This window comes from Danio rerio, chromosome 9, assembly GCF_052040795.2.
Source record: "Danio rerio strain M-AB ecotype USA chromosome 9, GRCz13ab, whole genome shotgun sequence".
Classification (NCBI taxonomy): Eukaryota; Metazoa; Chordata; class Actinopteri; order Cypriniformes; family Danionidae; genus Danio; species Danio rerio.
In genome coordinates, this window is record NC_141029.1 from 6922328 (window position 1) to 6938994 (window position 16667).

The window sequence follows — 16667 nt, forward strand, 5'->3', positions numbered from 1 at the left end:
AATGTAAATTGGTAGGATTTAATATAGTACATGTCCACCTTTATGTTGTTTTAGCATTGCCATATTTAAAAACAATAAATTATTTAATAATTTTGCTTATACAATCTCATTTTTTAACAGTTTAAACCCAAATTTCGTGGGCAGATAATAACAATAATAATGATACAGTTCAAGAACTTCAGACTTGTTGTTTTGGTAGTTTTTTTTTAATTTTCTTTTAACATTTAAAACTTTATTTGTCATTGAGCCACATTCACGCATCTTTTACATTTATTCATTTATCAGACACTTTTAAAGCAAATTTTCACACAAAAGAGAGAATAAAAAAGTAGATTATCTAGTACAACACGTCTGCTGTTATGTTATTTTAGCATTGACATGATATGTAAAAGCAAGAAATTATTTATTAATTTTACTAATACAATTTCACTTTTTAAAAACAGTTAAAACCCAAATTTCAGTGGCAGATAAAATGAAAATCAAAAAGACATCTAAGAATAGCCCAAAATTTGACTAGTTGTCAAATAGACAGATTAGATGTGGACTTTATAGGCATTAATTTCTCTTTATTTGACGACTAGTCTAGTTTTGGCCTATTTTTAGATGTTTATTAGATTCTCATTTGACAGCCCAATTTTAGCCTTGTTTCAGCCAAACAATGTTTAGACATCTATTAGACATCTTTAAAAAAATGCTTGCTGATATGCTATGTTGTTTTAGCATTGACATGATATGTAAAAACAAGAAATTATTTAATAACTTTACTCATACAATTTCACTTTTTTAAATAGTTTTAACCTATACATTTCAGTGACAGATAATACATTTAGAATAATACACTTCAAGAACTTTAGACTTGTAGTTTTAGATGCTTTTTTATTTTCTTTTAACATCAGCAACTTTGTCATTGAGCCCCATTCAAGCATCTTTTAAAGCAAATTTCGACACAAAAGAGAGAATAAAACGTAAGCTGGTGAAGGATTCACTATAGTACAACATGTCTGCTGTAATGTTATGTTGTTTTAGCATTGACATGATTTGTAAAAACAAGAAATTATTTAATAATTTATCTTACACCATCTTACTTTTTTAAAACAGTTTAAACCTCAATTTTAATGGCAGTTATTGACAGCCCAAATTTATGCTTGTTTTAGCCAAGATGACTATGTTTAGACGTCTCCTAGACATCTTTTATAAACAAACAATGCTTGCTGGGAAGTTATGTTGTTTTAGCATTGACATGATTTGTAAAAGCAAAAAAATTATTTAATAATTGAACTTGTATCTTACTTTTTAAAACAGTTTAAACCTAAAATTTAATGGCAGATAATACATTTACAATAATACAGTTCAAGAACTTCAGACTTGTAGTTTTAGATGCTTTTTATTTTCTTTTAACATCACCAACTTTCTCATTGAGCCACATTCAAGCATCTTTTACATTTATTCATTTTTCAGACACTTTTATAAAGCAAATTTCCACACAAAAAAAGAGAAAACAACTTGAATTGGTAGGATTCACTATAGTACAGCATGTCCGCTGTTATCCCAGCAAACATTTCTGTGTTTAATAAACATCTAATAGACATCTAAACATAGACAGCTTGGCTAAAACAAGGCTAAACTTGGCTGTCAGGAAAAATCGAATAGACATCGAAGAATAGGCCAAAACTAGACTACTAATCAAAATAGAGAGATTATACAGACTTTATATATATGTAGTCATTTATTACTTTTTTATTTTTATTTTATGATGACTAGTCTAGTTTTGACCTAGACGTCTAGTGGAGTTTCACTGACAGCCCAAATTTAACCTTGTTTTTGCCAAGCTGACTATGTTTAGACGTCTATTAGACATCTTTTATAAAAAAAACAATGCTTGCTGGGAAGTAATGTTGTTTTAGCATTGACATGATATGTAAAAACAAGAAATTATTTAATAGTTTAACTTATACAATCTTACTTTCTTAACAGTTTAAACCCAAATTTCAGTGGCAGGTAATATACATTTAGAATAATACACTTCAAGAACTTCTGACTTGTAGTTTTATATGCTTTTTATTTTCTTTTAATATTACCAACTTTCTCATTGAGCCACATTCAAGCATCTTTTACATTTATTCATTCATCAGATGCTTTAATACAAAGTTAATTTCCACACAAAAGAGAGAATATAACCTAAGTTGGTAGGATTTACTATAGCACAAGATGCCCGCCGTTATGTTATGCTGTTTTACCATTTAAAAACATGAAACTATTAGTTATAAAATGAGTATTGGGCTTCACATTGATTATCTTCAGAAATGAAAAAGCTAAATTTGATTAGCGTAATATATACAATACAAGGCAGCTTTGCTGACTGCATCCCTTATACTTCCTAAAAGTTAATTCAGTGTTATGCCTGTTTAAAAAAATCTGTGCATAATTAAGTAATGTAGCTGTGTTGTCAATATTGCCATCAACCGTATTCTGATTTAGAAGGGTCTAAAGAAAACGCTGTTGCATGAATGAGACTAACACACACACACACAAGCACACACACACCTATTTCCCCCAGTCCCTGTATTACATTAATCAAAGCACATATTTCCCAAGAGAATCCACACATGGATCACAGTAAATCCTAGTGAAATTGAATCACACAGAGGCCTAACTGAGCAGCCCGGCCGTTATTTTCCATACATATTTTTGAGTGATTTCTTGTAAGAGAAAACATGGGAAATATTTACACCTATTGACATTCACTACTGAATAAGCAGGTATAAATGGGCTTCCCATGCAGCAAGAGAAGGAATCGGCTATTCTGTTGCAGCACTACAACGAACCTCATGTTTCCTTAAAAAATGCAGCAAGCAAATGTCTACCTTATGTTGTATTCTATATAGGTTTTGTTGAGGTGCGTGATAAGGAATGCTAAACCATTTCAGATGCCTAATTTAAATGACATCACAGCAATGTCGTGAACATTTCCAGCGCTAGAGAGCTGACTCTGTTCAGTGTGAGAAAAGTTTTAAATGTGCACTGCTTTTCTCTGCAAGTGACTTCAGTTCAAATCTCTTTTTTTTCCCTGCAGGTAAGAGCAAGTCCCTCTGATAAACACAAGATACACAAGGCCTTCTTTCAGCGAAAGCTCCTTTATAGGGGCAGGATGGCTAGGATTATCTTTCCTTCTGTCCTCTCTGCGCTCATATGCACCATCTCATCTGGCTAAGTATTCGCGTAATGTATAGAAAATGGCAGTTTTGGGCAGATGTTCCATTTTTTTGGAGATATTGTGCATTGTGAATTTACATCTATAGTTAAATGTTTAGGAGTCAATTTTTCTGTGTACATTTTGTCTTTTTGTCTAATTTACTTATATTTATTAACTTTGGATTAAAGTTCTTAATTTTATGATTCTCCCCATAATATATTTTTGTCCTATGGCAAAAAAAGTGGGTAGGCATTAATTCAAGTTATTGTCAAACTTATCATGTTTAATAATGGAATTTGTGCTGGTAAAAAACTACTTTACCCATAATGCTCTACAGAAATTCCACCAATCAGAGTCACAATAAGGTATATGCCGAGCTAGTGTTTTTCCCAGACTGATAAACCTCCAGTGACCTGTTATTGTGAACTTTTTTCCATTTTATATGGTTCTGTTTACAGCATCGATGTTGTAATGTCATTAAAATACATTCAGTTAAATAAACTTTGGCATTCATTTAGTTGCTCAAGCGTAAAACAAGACGTTTACTCGCACGCGCCCATCAGAATCGGCAGGCTAGCGCAGAAGCTCCATTGAATATACTGGGGTAAAATAATTGCTCATATTATAAAGACATGGCGGGGGAAATTTAATTTAATGCAGTGCTTCTTGTACAATCTGAGACCCACTTTATCGCATATCACTCAGCTAGTGAAGATCGCTGATTTTTAAAGAGTAAAGACCTTAAACGTCTTTGCATTGGCATACAATTCGCCGGAAGCGCTTAACCCAGGTTACTGGCAAATTAAAAGTCCTATTAGCATGCTTCGGCATATACCCTATAAGCAAAGCATGCCAAAACAGCACTTTAGCTCCACTCATTCTTAAAATTCATATGTCCTAACAACATCAAGATTCTAGCTACAATTTGGTTGATTGCATTAAACCGAAACATTCATCGACACAACCGAAACATTCAAATACCAGCCATTCATTTAAATACCAGCCACAGCAACAAATTGGTAAGTCTTATAATCTAATTAATGCATATTTAACCTATTTAACTTTTTTAAAATACATATGCTGGGTACTGATGTTTTTGATTGGCACAGTTTGCTATTTATTTTATTTTCAGGATCTGAGGCGAACTCTCTGCTGCTGTTTTCAGTAGTATGGCAATGAATGTCACATGAAATGGTGTACTAACTCACAGTGCCAACCCAGGCTCATTCTGATTACGTACCCCTATATACATTTCTGGAGAGAGCAAAATGCGTTCCAGGAGATTCGTTTTTTTGTTGTCTTTGATTTCGCGAATCCACCAGAAGCCGCTGTGTATGCTTTTTCAGATCTCAAATTCCTCTCACCGCTGTTGTCACGTAAATCCACCAGAGGCCGCTGTTGACTGACTGACTGACTGACTGATCCAACCGACTGATCCCTCCACTCTCCCCCTTCCCTAAACCCAACCAACAGTGTTTTAAAAAGCACCAATTGACTGGCGAGCACCCTCCTACCTAAACCCAACCACAGTGTTTTAAAAAGAAGTCCAGAAAAAGAAAAGCCCCCTGATTTTTACCACGTTTTCAGGTTTTACCACATTCTCACCCTGTTATATACTTGTTAATTTTATTTTTCAATTATTGTTTTTGTCTTACCTGCTGTCTGGAACAATTCTTCACCGGGCTCGAACCCCGTTGTCATGTTCAACTCGTAAACGAGAAAAGGAATGCCGTCATACTGCCCCTTAGCGTTTGTTTTAAAGATAAAATGCAGACATACTGTACGTAGCTCTGGCTTCATAACTGCGCGATCTCCAAAAATGTATATAGGGCTATGTTTTCAGAATGAGCCTATGTTGCACATTGCTAGCATTTAACACTGAATAAAGCACATAATCTGTACCTGAGGACGTAATTGGCATAGTAGTTTATGCTGTTTTGCCATGTCATAGCGGAAACATCATAGGGGTACATCAGAAAGAGCATGGGTTGCCCAATACACTTTAAAATCACCCACATTTTCAAAAATGTAATTGGTTAAGATTTTAATAAATGTACACTTAACACTAAAACACCTTTGAAAGTCCTAAGCAAAGGTGCTATTCAAACATGTTCAAGGTTTCCAGTGAGTAAAGCTCAAACCAGCTGCAGCAAAAAAATAAATAAAATAAAAATAAAAAAAAATCACAGAATTGTCCTCTTCTTCTTTATTTCTCATGTGCGGCATTTGCATTTTACTCAGCTTAGCAAAAGAAATAGCCTGCAGCGCGAAAACGCTATCCACTATGCATATAAGAAAGAACGAGAGAATAAAAGAGGAGGGAAAAGAAACACAGACAGACCGACTGAAAGGAAATGGGAGATAATCTCCAAGCTACTGTCCATTTCCAATGTAGTCACGAGCCATCATGCGTAATGGGGGAAAAAACGCATCAGCATGCGCCGCTAGATGAAGTGCAATCCCCACGTTCTTTTGTCACCTAACCACGGATATCTTCACTCGGTGGTCTTAAATAGTCTTTTGATGGTATCTCAAGACCAATTTGCAGATCTTCCAGCATTATTACAGCAGAGCAGACGCATTATGTCGGCGTCTTTCAAAAACGGGGTCATTCTCCAAGAAGTATCTTAGCATGTCACCTGAGGACACAACAGGCTTGTGTTTATCATCCTCAGACCCTGCCTACTGTAACGCGTCCCATCTATTCTGACAACTAAAGGGACCCATCAATGTTCCAGCCCACAGAGAATGACTCAAAGGGCCTTTAAAGTGAGTAAAACCCAGTCTCTTTAATTCTGATTACACTCTGAAAGTGTCTTTAGCATGTGGCGGCTAAATTGGGCTATCAGCGCTAAGTAGCGGCGGGGAAGAAAAGAGCCAATTATGCCAGTCAAAGCCAGATGATGATTCTCATCTTCGCTCTCTCTAACACACACAGACATACAGTCGCACACAAACAAAAGAGAGAAGAGGAATATGTCTGCTTTTGTTCTAAAATATAGATATTACGCTCACGACACACCTTTTGTACGTCTTCGCAGTATTCAGAAACACCTACGGATCCAAGATTTCACTTCATAATGAGTCTCTACATCTGTCTAATATAAATAGCCGGAGGCAGTTTTCGATATAAATTCATATCCATAACAATCAAGCATCCTTATTGTTTATGAGAATAAAGCGGCAGTGTTATCTTATTTATTTATTTCCCGCAACGTGGATGACTCAAACCGTATCAGATGTTTATTTTTGTGTTCGGGATAAAAGCAGAACCTGTAAAATCTACAACAATGCGCTGAGGTTTAACTTAATTCAAGTGACTATATCCTGAGGGTAATTTGTGCCAAATCTGAGCTTCGCGGTGCCTGCGTGATTAATGTGCATAGAGGAGTTTATCCCTTCAAACGCATTGGCTGTTTTGACAACGCTGCGTTCTCAGAATAGTAAAGTTGGCGTTCGACTAACGCACAGTCCATTAACTCCTGATGCAGTCCTGATCTCCCACTGTTTCCGCTAGAGGTTGTGGAGGTGAGTTCATGTGCCGCAGGAGTCAACTTTTATAGGAAGGAATCAGATTTGCTTTAGGATCACAACACTGGCACACTTGACTTAAAAATTCCTGTTCAATCTACTTATTTAAAATGAGTTGCTACAACACAATTCTGTTTTTTGGGGACAGTTTAATAGTTTCATGTTCAATCCAGTCTGATCTTATGAGGAAATGTAACTATTTTATGTTTTGTCAGTTTAGTGGCTGATTCTTACGAATTCATATGAGTTTAGTCCAAGTGGTAACCTTCTGCTCTCCCTCGTGAAGCAAATACGGAAGTAACTGAAACTGCAGTTCATCAAAATTCCACTAGTCCTGCCTCCATAATAGAGCAGATTTCTATTGAGCCCACTGTTAAAATGGCCAACTTTAACCCCTTCAGACCCTGCGTCCATTACAATGGACATCACATGACATCCCATTTTTCTGAAATTTGGAACATAGTTCAGATCTGAAGGGGTTAAAGCAAAAAAAGTGTTTACAGCCTGGTACAAAGAGCGATTTTGGTTCATATAGCTAACATTACCCTTCATGACAACTGTGAGGGGGGTGAATATTTTATAGCTCATTCGTTTCCTTTATATTAAGTTATATTAACTCTGTATAATTAAGGGCGTGGCCACTTGAGTGACAGCTAGGTCTCGCTGGTCACCGTTGCTTCACCTCAGCTGATTCCGGCTGATTAGCTGCTGAACTCGGCATATACATCATATTTTTGTGTTGTTTTATGTGGCTTTACACAGTCAGTTGCCTTTTGGGATTATTTCTTACAGTTATCAGATGATATGGCATGCTGTGTGCACTTAATTGTGTTCACAAACCATTCACGTGGCCTCCATTTCCCAAGTGAGTGAAATTATATACTTTGCTTATAAATCATCTATAAATGTTTTATTTAAGTTAAATTATTATTTACATTTTTTCTTAAGAGCTGTAAAGCACTCCAGAATCTGACAGATTGATTAGCTATGGGCACAGTCATCTGAAATGTTGTCTTTCAGTGTTATGTCTGGATTTCATAAATAACCTTGCATTTACCAACACAGATTATATTTAAAGTATTTGGATGTAATTTGCATTTTCCTCCTATAGAAAAACATAAGAACAATGTTTAGTTGCTCAATGTGTTACAGTAGTGTTTTTAAAAGACTAAACACTTTATTGATATAGTATACAACCAAGCACGTGTGGTCAGAGCACAAACGAGTCGCAGGTAATGAAGTATTAAGCGTTTCTCCCAAAGAAAAATGCTAGCAGGCATCTGTTCCTCCGCTCACGCTCCGCCTCTTTACCCTTGTTTGCTATTCCCCTGTCGGTGTGATGATGCACGAACAAAGCGGCGACGGTTGGTCACACCTACTTGTAGCTTCTTTTGTTTTCTTCAGAAAACTTTGGGTTACATCACGGATACTACATCCGTATCTTTTACAGTCTATGGTTTATCGCTCCAATATATTAAGAGCGAAAAATGCATAAATACAATTATTGTGGCAAAGGAGCTAAAGTTAATTGATTAGTATTCTTGCTGTTAATTGATAAGTTAAAATATTATCATTGTAAAGATCTCTATGTTGAATTGTCTTTTTATTTGTTTAATTTATGTAATTTACTTTTTAATTTATGTTATTAGTTACTTTTGTAATTTTTGGATGTCATGTTTAAATTGTATATATATTTGTTGTTCAAAAAAAAAAAAAAAACAGTCTATGGTTTTTAACGCAAATGTACAATTTTAAAAAGGAGGTGTGGCACCTAAGGAGGTTTGGCAGGCTAATTTATAACACATGTGCATGAATTATAAAAATCAAATATCTTTAGATCAAAAGAAGATATACAGTTGAAGTCAGAATAATTAAACCCCTCAATTATTCGCCCCCTTGTTTTTTTTTCCCTAATATTTTTTTTTTATCGGAAAGATTTTTTCAACACGTTTCTAAACTTAATAGTTTTAATAACTCATTTCTAATAACTGATTTATTTATCTTTGCCATGATGACAGTAAATAATATTTGACTAGATATTTTTCAAGACACTTCTATACAGATTATAGTGACATTTAAAGGCTTGATTAATTAGGTTAACTAAACAATGGTTTGTGTAGACTATCGAAAATATATATAGCTTAGAGGGGTTAATATATATATATATATATATATATATATATATATATATATATATATATATATATATATATATATATATATATATATATAATTATTATTATTATTATTATTTTTTTAATTAAAAACTGCTTTTATTCTAGACGAAATAAAACAAATAAGACTTTCTCCAGAAGAAAAAAAAACATTATCAGACATACTGTGAAAATTTCCTTGCTCTGTTAAACATCATTTTGGAAATATTTAAAAAAAGAAAAAAAAAGAAAAATCAAAGGGGGCTAATAATTCTGACTTCAACTGTATATTTCTGACATAAGCAGAGATCAAAGTCCTGTAACAGAGTTTTTCTACAGTTAATTTTTTATTGTTTTTTTTTTTAAGTTGTAAAGTTGAACTTAAAGGAAGCTGAAATAAAGCTTTCCTCCTGTGTCTCTCACAAACTCCTTGTGTTCTGTGGTTTATTCCCCTCCCCTCACTTTTTCTGCTCTTTCTTCACATCCCTTATCTCTTTCTCACAAGAGCTTCCTCAGTCTGTGGTGCTCAACAGGCTGTCAGTGCTCAAACAGTGCTTCTTAAAAGCACCATCACAGACGCACGCGCACACACACACACACACACACACACACACACACACACACACATACACTTACACTTGCAAAAAGTAATAGTAACTGACAAACCATGTAAAGTGAGATGATATCACACTTAGATATAAGTGATTTGCTTTTTGTATTTCTATAGATTAATGTTATATTCATTCATTCATTTTCTTTTTGGCTTAGACCCTTTATTAATCTGGGTTCGCCACGGCGGAATGAACCACCAACTTATCCAGCATATGTTTTTAACAGCGGATGCCCTTCCAGCTGCAACCCAACACTGCTAAAATTTAGCTTACCCAATTCACCTATAGCGCATGTCTTTGGACTTGTGGAGGAAACCAAAACACCCGGAAGAAACCCACACGAACACGGGGAGAACATACAAACTCCATACAGAAATGCCAACTGACCGAGCAGGGACTCTATCTGGCAACCTTCTTGCTGTGAGGCGATCTTGCTACCCACTGTGCCACCGTGCTTTGGGTAACAATTTACTTGAAAGAGGTGCTTATAAGAGTGTCATGACACCTTTATAATCATGACATCAAAGAGATTTTATGCATGCTTACGACAAGAGTCATTAAAAGTCATTCACTCAGTTATGTCAACTTAAATGCAAAGCTGACATTGTTTGAGACTAAAACAGCATAACTTGTCAAAAATCTGTCAAACTTTATTAACATGAGGCCATTATAATTGCGTCATGAATGTTTTCTGATAACTGTCACTAAAAGTACTCCGCCAGAAAATGTTATAACAGCATCATTCATATTTAATCACATTCAATGTCATGTTTATGACAGATTTATGACAAGATATGTTGTCTTTGGTTTAGTCAAGACGACAAAGAGAAGTTTTGATTTGTTTATTTCTTATTGTCATAAGAAACAATGTCACTTTTGCATTTAAAATGACATAATGGAGTGAATAACTCTTTAGGGCCCTATCATACACCCGGCGCAATAAGTTGCAAGGCGTGACACAATTGTTGTGTGCTAGTTTCAGCTCGGTGCAAGAGTCGTTTTTACGTTTTTCACCACTCGGTTTGAATAGCGATTGCATTTGCACTCCACTGGTGCAGTGGAGAACCACTTAATGTTATGTATGACTTCCATAAGCTTGGACGACTGCATCCATACATTTCTGCAAAGACTCAAATAACTTATTAATAATATCATCTGGAATGGCAAAGAAAGCGTTCTTGCAGGACTCCCAGAGTTCATCAATATTGTTTGGATTCATCGTCAATGCCTCCTCCTTCATCTTACCCTATACATTCTCAATAATGTTCATGTCTGGTGACTGGGCTGGCCAATCCTGCAGCACCTTGACCTTCTTTGCTTACAGAAAATTTGATTTGGAGGCTGAAGTATGAGAAGGAGCTCCATCCTGCTGAAGAATTTGCCCTCTCCTGTGGATTGTAATGTAATGTGAAGCACAAATGTCTTGATACCTCAGGCTGTGGATGTTGCCATCCACTCTGCAGATCTCTCGCATGCCTCTATACTCAATGTAACCCCAAACCATGATTTTTCCTTCCCCAAACTTGACTAATTTTTTTCAGAATCTTGAGTCCATGAGAGTTCCAGTAGGTCTTGGGATGCAGTTGATTAATTGGAAAAAATCTACCTTCAACCACTTTTCCAAATGAACAACTCGAACCAGCAACCTTCTTGCTGTAAGGCGAAAGAGCTTACCACTGAGACAACGTGCAAATAAATCTCATGCTCAGAAAAATAGCAGTAAAAGCTGAGTGATATGACACGATGCATAAATGTGCATTAAACCTGTATATTACCCAGTTTACATGTGTCTATTGTCTCATTACAAACATGCAGGTCAAATTTCACAATATACATGTTTAACAAACAAAAGATATAATTAAACAGGTCATACGCCTCTTCAGAGTGACATTGAATCCATATATCTTGCATTTTGCAGTGGGTAGCAAGATCGCCTCACAGCAAGAAGGTCACTGATTCAAGCCTTGAATCGGTCAGTTGGCATTTCTGTGTGGAGTTTGCATGTTCTCCCCATGATCGCGTAAGTTTCCTCCGGGGGTGTTCGGGTACCCCCACAAGTCCAAAGACATGTGGAACAGATGAATTGGTTATGCTAAAATTGTAGTGTAGAGTGTGAATAAGTCCCAGTGATGGGTTGCAGCTGGAAGGGCATCTGCTGCGTAAAACATATGCTGGATAAGTTGGTGGTTCATTCCCCTGTTGCGACCTCTTTCTTATAAAGGGACTAAGCCGAAAAGAAAATGAACGAATAAATGAAAATTAAGAATAATTTCATTCATGTTCTTTTTGGCTCAGTCCCTTTATGAAAAAGAGGTTGCAACAGGGGAATGAACCACCAACCACCAAAGAAAATGAATGAATAAATAAAAATTAAGAATAGTTTTATTCATTTTCTTTTCGGCTTAGTCCCTTTATTAAAAAGAGGTCGCCACAGCGTAACGAACCACCAACCACCAAAGAAAATGAATGAATAAATGAAAAATTATGAATAAATGAAAAATTATGAATAAGTGAAAATTAATTAATTAACTCCTTCATTCATTCATTCACTCATTCATTTTCTTTTCAGCTTAGCCCCTTTATTAATCCGGGGTCGCTACAGGAAACCCACTCAAACGCAGGGAGAACATGCAAACTCCACACAGAAGTGCCAACTGACTCAGCCAAGGCTAGAATCAGGAACCTTCTTGCTGTGAGGCAACAGCACTACCTACTGCACCACTGTGTCGCCCTAATTAAGAATAATTAAGAAATTAAAACAAAATTAATTTGTGGCAATTTGTATAAAACCAGAAAATATCTTAAAAATACAGGGAGAAAGACTTTCTAAAATGATTATAGATAGATAGATAGATAGATGATAGATAGATAGATAGAGAGAGAGAGAGAGAGAGAGAGAGAGAGAGAAAGAGAGATAGATAGATAGATAGATAGATAGATAGATAGATAGATAGATAGATAGATAGATAGATAGATAGATAGATAGATAGATAGATAGATAGATATGGCGCTTGCAAGTGTACTTGCTCATTAGTGTGTATGTGTGCATTTGTGCTCACACTCCTGCTGCTCTCTCTTCTTTGCTCCCAGTGTGTATTAAAGTTTGATAACCTGTGGACACAGGATCTTCTTTCATCTCCCTCGCTCTCTTCCTGTAGTGCAGACAGTCTGACTACCAATCTCACCTGCAGTCACCGCATTAAAACGCTTATCCTTAAGTAGCATTTCATATAAACTACCCAGTAGGCAGCAGCAAATGCGATCAACACAGTTTAAGACGCTGGGATTTTTCTTTTCAGCGCATCGGTTTTCGCTGAATGAATCTGCCGATTCGCCGATATCTGGCACGGTTTAACTTGCCATTTGGTCAGAAATGATGTACGGTTTTTAAAAAGTTCTCGAAAGCAGGACATCTGGTGTGCTAAACATCACCACTGCCTCGTCTTCACACGCTGCAATGGCACAGCAGCGTCTCTGCTGAAACAGATTTATGGCTTGCCAAGTGTTTTCCAGTAATCCCTGCTGTGTTCCACTGGATGCTGCAGAACAAGAAGTGCCAACCTCACCGAATATCTGGCATCGCGATGCCTGCGAGAAATCCTATGTAGGAATGTTAATCTTTTCTAGTAGATGCACGACACGAACATAGTCGCGAGCAAACATTAAAATATTTGCTCAAGCAAAATGAGCTAAAGTAACCGAAAACAAGAGCAACAGAAGAGGTCCAGGCGAGCTTAAAGGGATGGTTCATCCACAAATGAAACTTCTGTCATCATTTGCTCCCCATTGACTTCCGTAGTATTTGTTTTTCCTTCTATGGAAGTCGAAGGTTACAGGTTTTCAGCTTCAGAAAGTATTTTCTTTTGCGCTCAACAGAAGAAAACTGAAACCACTTGAGGGAGAGTAAATAGTGGGTAAATGTTCAGTTTTGGGTGAACTGTCCCTTTAAGTACACAAAGTGCGTCTTTGTTTTCATTGTGTATTTACGGCGTGCATTTAGAGGGCACAGCTCACTCTCTCTGTGTGTGTGTTTTGCAGAAATTACCAGTAAAAACCCCTTGCCATGGCGCTCAGCAGCCAGCTGGCCCTGGTAGCCTGTGTTGCCCAGGGACTGTGGAAAGTCGGGCTGGCAGAGGGAGGGCAGCTCTAGGGTAGAGAGGACTGGCAGATCCAGGCCTCCGGGGGGTACAGAGATGCTCGGAGTCCAGAGAGCAGTCACCCTGTGCTGGAGGAGGAGGACTCGACCAGGCAGCCTGGCTCTATGGGGACTTCGCTGCTCTTGCCCCACCGCTGTCGTCTTGACCCGCTGACTCCCCATAGATACTGGCACGTCGCCAAGCCGTAATGGCAGACTGCACAAAGGCACTCTGCCAATGTCCTGCTGCGAGTTTGTGACTGGCAATGAATATAAATCAGCTATGCGTGTGTGAGCGTGAGCATGTGTGTGTCTTTTTAAGCTGTTTGAGTCTTAGCGCTCTAATCCATTGAAACCCAATGTGTGTATCTTTATGAATGTCAGCGCGTATCCCTGTGTTCAGCAGTTTGAGGAGTTCATGGACCAGGAGGTCTGAACACACACAAACACCTTCACGCCCTCGAATGATTTGCGATTCAGTGGCACATGATGATAAAATACGATCATAACTGTCTCCACACTTGAGAATGGTGTGTTTCTCCATGATCTCACATGCCTCAATCCAACACCATGGATGTCATCTCCGTCTTCCAAGATGCTCGGTGGGACCGATGTTGAGAAGCTAAGCAGATCGCTTGTGTTATTTCACCACTCATAATGATTGATTCTGACCGTGTCAGTATAAGTACTCTAGACTACATAATGTTGATTTAACCAGTGAATAAAAGGGTCTAATAATGTTGTTAATGACAGATTGCAAGCATATATCTCAAACATAATTCAACATCAAAATTATTATAAATAGAATAGAAGTTTTTTAAGAAAGTAGACCTGCACATAATATTATTGTTGTTGTTTTACCATATGTTTGAGAAAAACAATAATAATTGCCTCATATTAACCTTTATTTTACATCAACAGAATTGTGTGAAAATCGTGATTTTATTTTAAGCAAAAAAAATTGCGATTCTCACTTTAGCCAGAATTGTGCAGCTCTACTATACATTCAAGGTACCACTATGTGCTTTTACAGGTACATAAGGTACAAAGTTGACCCGTTGGGAGCTGCCAATGCAATCTAATAGCAATTTGTAACTTTTTGATTTGGTGGCTAATTTAAGATAAGTGTACACTCTCATTCTTACATTTATGAGTATGCCATTTTGCTAATCCCCCAAAGAGGGGTAGGGTTTGGTGATATGCCTCCCTTCAAAGTGAAAGCATATAAATTCATATGCATTAGCCACTTTTCTGTCTCCTTGTGAGATCAGGCTGGAACTGCCTAACAGTAACCTGCAGAACCTGGTTTCATCAGCGCAACATCAACCTGGATTCACATCTTCAGTCGGTCCCACTTTATATTAAGTGGCCTTAACTAATATGTACTTACACAGGAATTAATAGTTTGTTACAATGTACTTATTGTGTAAATACATGTATTTACTGTGTACTTATGTTTGATTAAATACCTGTATGTAATTACATCTGTAATTAACTTTTGTAATTACATTTGTAAATACCATCCCTTACACCTTAACCCACCCTTAAACCTACCCATACCACCACACCTGTCCATAACCCATCCTCTATCCCACCTAAAAAGCACCACAAGTGTTCTCAAATACATTATAAACACAGTAAGTACATTGTATTTATTTTTTGATGCAAATACATAGTAGTTAAGGACACTTAATATAAAGTGGGACCCTTCAGTCTTCCAGTCACCCATTTGAGGGACAAGTTTACAATTCTATCAAATTAGGGCTTACAGTTGGGACTAGGAACTTTGACCACATTGTTATTCACATAGAATTTCCCTCTGATTTTAAGGAATAACTCGCAGTTAGGCATAGGGATTAGGTTTGGAATTAATTTACAAATAGGAATGATGTTCCATGATCAACAAAATATGTTAACCCAGGAACCCGTCTAACTCTGCAAAATCATGATTAAGTACGCCTAAAGGTAGAAATGTTTTGCTATTTACTGACTAAATCACTCAATGTTTCTCTGCAGACTGGATTCAAGTCTGAGTACAGTCAGTCTGAGTGGATTCAAGTCAAAGTACATTCCAGAAACCAGGCAGTGTGAATTCATGGTAAAGGTAAACAGCCATGATGCTCTTTTTTGCTTCTAGTTAGCTTCTGAAAACACAGGGGTGAGTAAGTCAATAGCAAGGTGAGTCTGCAGGAAGTCGACCAGCTTCCAACGGATGTGCAAGAGCACATATAAATGACATGTATGGGTAAATAAGCTGAAGTAAATAGAGTGAGTGTTCAACAGCCCCAGTAGAAGGTGGCATTAGTATTGCACTGGATTCCAACCATCATAAAAAAAAAAAAAGAAGTCAACAATACAGTACATAACCATGCCTAACCACTACCGCTGCTACAAATTTTGTTGAGTAAAGAAATTTTACTTTTAAAGTTTGAGATGAGAGTGAAGTGCTTTTTGAGTGTTCGTGCAAAGTTATCGGAACAATCTCTCACAAATTTAAGCGCACCATGGTACCAAGGTGTTGCCAAGATACTATTATATGTTTGCACTTTTCCGTTTTGAAAAAAACAACAACCTTACAAACATTATTATGTCTTAAAATGTTCCACAATAGGTCCAATACTTGTACCAGTGGAAAAAATAACAATCATACTCTAAGGGTGCTCTCAGACTATGCTATCCAAACTGTGCCCAGGCGCGTTTTCCAGTTTGTTTGAAAAGTGGTCCGACTCAGCCCCAGGCACAGTTCAGTTGGCCAGCCCGGTCCGAAGAGGTGTGCCAGAGCACGGTTTTGGTTGGGCTTTGGTGCAATATGCTTGTAGTGCAAAGTGTGCCTGAGCCCATTATGTGGATTTAATAATCATTCTTACTTTTCTATGAACACAAACTGTCGTAATGTATTAAATGCGCAAAACTTTTGCTGCATGTCAACAGCAAACCTCCTAATAACTTTAATGCAATTTATGAGCATCAAAAGTCGTGGATCTGTTCTGCTAAATAAATGACTGTGGGTTACAGCATCCCAAACAACTAAAAAGACATAACGA

General features: G+C 37.0%; 4 long non-coding RNA genes across 4 annotated transcripts in view; 3 read left to right on the plus strand and 1 right to left on the minus strand.

The window, feature by feature from the left end:
* Window positions 1-5008, plus strand: part of LOC141376063 (uncharacterized) — a 37145-nt gene extending 32137 nt beyond the window's left edge. The window contains exons 3-4 of the long non-coding RNA XR_015499114.1: window positions 3074-4525; window positions 4583-5008. This is a non-coding gene — a long non-coding RNA (uncharacterized LOC141376063). The remainder of the gene's footprint in view (window positions 1-3073; window positions 4526-4582) is intronic.
* LOC147842240 (uncharacterized) overlaps window positions 1-16667 on the plus strand; it is a 1176585-nt gene that overhangs the window by 1129736 nt on the left and 30182 nt on the right. The gene's annotated exons all lie outside the window — the stretch shown is intronic.
* Window positions 299-3067, minus strand: LOC147835230 (uncharacterized). The gene is made up of 2 exons (XR_015499162.1): window positions 1774-3067; window positions 299-1671 (listed from the first exon to the last, which is right to left on the minus strand). It is a non-coding gene; the product is annotated as an uncharacterized LOC147835230 (long non-coding RNA).
* On the plus strand, window positions 5598-15041 carry LOC147842243 (uncharacterized). The gene is made up of 2 exons (XR_015499172.1): window positions 5598-5962; window positions 13527-15041. It is a non-coding gene; the product is annotated as an uncharacterized LOC147842243 (long non-coding RNA).